Source organism: Penaeus chinensis, chromosome 3 (assembly GCF_019202785.1).
Source record: "Penaeus chinensis breed Huanghai No. 1 chromosome 3, ASM1920278v2, whole genome shotgun sequence".
NCBI classification, from domain to species: domain Eukaryota; kingdom Metazoa; phylum Arthropoda; class Malacostraca; order Decapoda; family Penaeidae; genus Penaeus; species Penaeus chinensis.
This window is the reverse complement of record NC_061821.1, coordinates 5,872,599-5,876,161: the sequence shown is the minus strand read 5'-3', so window position 1 is coordinate 5,876,161 and position 3,563 is coordinate 5,872,599.

Below are 3,563 nucleotides of genomic sequence, written 5' to 3'. Positions count from 1 at the left end.
TTCTGGGCGGCCTGAGTCAGATCGTGCTCTTAGCTTTAACAAACTTTAACTTTTATTTGTGCATACATATTTCTAATGTAATTCTTAGAGGTAAGGGTACCCTTCTGGAAATAACAATATATGATTATCTTCGATATATCTATATGAAGTGAAACTGTTTTATCTAAATAATTTAACCGTTAACTTGCGGACGTTCTTTTACCTTCATCGAAACTTTAACTGATCTCGGTTTTTGAAAATAAAGAATCAAATATTATTGTTTTTGTCATTGTCATACTATATAAATACGTCTTCTTATATAGTTATCACTCGGCTTTGCATTTTATCGTGCAAAGGAAAAGATTTCAATTCAAATATGCAATTAGAATAGTGAAATACATAACACAACAAAACTTTCCTTACGAAAACGCAACCTTTGCAACCGACTTTCGGGAACTTTCGTTTCAAATCGTCTGCTCCTTTTTCAAAAAGGTTAGCCTAATGGTCCCCAGCTCTTTAAAGAAGAACGATATCGTTTTAAAACTAGTTTCCGCTTTTGGAAAAACTGACATTTCACTCACAACCTTTTATTCGTATCGGTTTAGAAATCTTTAACTTTGATTGCCGTCTATATCTAGTAAAATACAATGGTTAATGGTTGATGGTTAAAAGCAAAAAATAATGACATTTAGGGTCATGTAGCACTATATGAAGGTATAGCATTTAAAAGGGAAGGAAGCTGAGTTAGTAATTAGTTGCTATACGCCCAAACGTCTAGAGCAGTATTGCAAAAGGTAAAGATGAGTATAGGAGGCGATGAGTGAATGAGTTAAGGTAGAATTAAGAAAAGAGGGATTAGATTAAGTGAAGGATACGTATGCGTTTGAGGAAGGAAAAGAAGTGTGGGATTCCGTAAGGATGGGAGGTTGGTGAAGGGAGGATAGGCGAGGGAAAACAGTGGTACACCAAAGCGTGGACAGGACAATATAATGTGTGGAACTGAAAGGTGAACATTACAGAGGGAACATAATGGGTGAGTTAAAACGTGACATCAGATAGGAGGAGTGCGTTAGGCGGGTGTGGCCAGTACGTAAGCGGGGGAGAGCCGTGAAATGCAGTTGACCAGGAGATTGATATTTGACACTATGTAGTTTATTAATTGACGACAAATATTGCCACGGGTTTAAAGGAAGGTCTTAAAGTGGTGTTAATAGCCCGTGGCTGGCATACGTGAGAAGCGGGGTTGGTGGAACTTGTCCAACAAGTAGGCAAGACGGACAAGTTTTGACCGCTCGGAACCCCACTTTCGCGTCCTGGCAAGTTGTCCATCTCGCCTGCTTCGCAAACGGGCGAGCAGGACGAGATGACGTCACAATTTGTATTTAAACAATGGCAGTTGCAGGCAATCATGATAGATTGCTATTTAATTTTATGGCCCTTAATCGTTGTTATCAAAGGGTATTTTTGTGTTTGTCAGTTGCAGCTAAGTTATCTATGCACCACAGGATGTATAAAACCTATGCATCGTGTAAAATAAAGACACCGATATGATAAGATAGTCAATGAAGTGTGCAGTGTGGGCAATAAAGGCCTCGGAAGTTCGGAACGCGGCCTCATCGTCCTGCTGGTCCTGACGAGTCTGGACGAGCAGGACCAGGAGTTCCGAACGCAGCAATGGTGGCAGAGCGTGCTAGAGTATCTGCCTGTTTATTGCCGGGGATTCCGACACGGCCGGGCACCCAGCAAAATATGATGGATTCGTGGTGTTACGACAGGACAACTAGTCCTGAATAGGAAAGTCCAAACCAAAGGCATTAAACTGTTTTTAATTCGCTTTCCGCTTTTTCATGTAATTTTCTTGGTATAATTTAGGTATTTTCCAATCACAATTACCGTCATTGAAACTCCAATGAATTTGTGAATGGATATAAAACCCTGTTTTTTTCCGATGACCTCTTGCAGTGATGATTTGAAGCAGGTTGAGAGCCTATACAGAAATTTTACAAACTGCACTCAAAATGTTAAATGTCTCCTACTTAATAGCTTCTGTGTATCTTTCTACGGTTTGCCTCTGATTTTGAAGACGGGTATCTGATTTAAATAAACTCAAAGCCTACTACAATGATAGCATCTGCAAATTGTTCAACAGAGAAAGACGCTCTAGCATTGCATTTTTTTGTGTGCAACACTGAATTCTCACCTTCGCAGAGATCAGACGCAAGGCGATTGTAGGCTTACTACTGCGACTGAAGCAATCAGACAATAATATTATAAAGAAACTTGCTGGTGTAAATTGCTTTAACAACTCCAGTATTTTTAATGTATGAAAACCATTAGCATATTCTTTCTAATCCTTTTTGGATTTTTTCTATATTTCATATCATATTCTATGCCATGCTTTAATGTAGTTTTATAACACGTTTGTAAGGCCGGCCACACACGTGCAGTTTTAACTGACAGTTATAACTGTTCAGTTATAACTGTCAGTTAAAACTGAACGTGTGTGGGTATCTCAGTTGCTCATTTCGTCAGTTCAACAAAACTGTACAGTTAAACTGAGACAAATACAATGTTCCATATTTTTAAATGAAAGGAATAACTGAACTGAGGAGCGTATGTGGGGATTCGTAACTATACAGTTCTCAACTTCTCATTTCTACAGCTGGTAGCGGTGAGTGCAGTTTGTTGAGATGGCACGTAAACAAAACCAAGGGATTGTTGAATTCATTGAACTCTATCGATCTGAACCTTGCCTGTGGCAAGTTAAAAGTGAAGAATATCATGACCGCTCAAAGAAAGATGCTGCCTATAGCAAATTAGTAAAGAAGTTTAATTTGATAAATTTATTAAATAATTTAATATCAGAACATTGATTTCGCCTTTGTAACCAGTTTTTGCACAAAAAATACGACAAGATCGTACTCCTCGGAATCCATGGTAAAAACTGAGAGATTGAACTGTGTGTGTGTGTGTGCGTGCGTGCGTGCGTGCGTGTGTGTGTGTGTGTGTGTGTGTGTGTGTGTGTGTGTGTGTGTGTGTGCGTGCGTGTGTGTGTGTGTGTGTGTGTGTGTGTGTGTGTGTGTGTGTGTGTGTGTGTGTGTGTGTGCGCGCGCGCATTTAATTTTTAACTGACGTCAGTTTAAACTGTCAGTTATAACTGTCATTTAAAACTGCACGTGTGGGGCCGGCTTAAGAGATATTCTATACTGTTTTTATATCATACTTTTAAACTATGTAATGTATGTATTTTGTACGAAATAGTTTATTATTATTATTAGTAGTAGTAGTAGTAGTAGTAGTATTTACACGAGATACAAAATATATTACAGCCATATTATCACCCAGTCATAATCGTGATAATCGTGTCATTACTAAATCATTATTACCAAACAAACTAAATTACAAACCATACACACACAGGGAATGTCAGTACTAACCCGTGCCACAGACTCCCGAACTCGGCGCCAACCAGCTACGGAAAATACAAATTTAAATAAAACACATCGTGCTGGTGGCCCCTCAAGTTTCTGTTCTTATCTCCATCACAACTAATTTGTTTTCTTATTATGATACCCGTGTTCATA